This window comes from Penaeus monodon, chromosome 24, assembly GCF_015228065.2.
Source record: "Penaeus monodon isolate SGIC_2016 chromosome 24, NSTDA_Pmon_1, whole genome shotgun sequence".
Classification (NCBI taxonomy): Eukaryota; Metazoa; Arthropoda; class Malacostraca; order Decapoda; family Penaeidae; genus Penaeus; species Penaeus monodon.
In genome coordinates, this window is record NC_051409.1 from 31224685 (window position 1) to 31224886 (window position 202).

The window sequence follows — 202 nt, forward strand, 5'->3', positions numbered from 1 at the left end:
TGATTAACAGCATCCGGAAACTTGGTTGAAATATCTGTTATCTATGTATTCGAGGGTGGGGGGAGAGGGAGAGGGAGTTGATTGATTGATTATTTAAAAAATAATAACATTCGACAACAGAAAGAATTAAAAACATCCAGGAAACTTGGTTGAAATATCTGTTACCTATGTGTTCGATGGGGAGGAGGGGGGGGGGGAGAGG

General features: G+C 41.1%; 1 protein-coding gene across 1 annotated transcript in view; it reads left to right on the forward strand.

Annotated features, from left to right (window-relative positions):
* Positions 1-202, forward strand: part of LOC119588719 (chorion peroxidase-like) — a 10148-nt gene that overhangs the window by 269 nt on the left and 9677 nt on the right. The window lies entirely within an intron of this gene.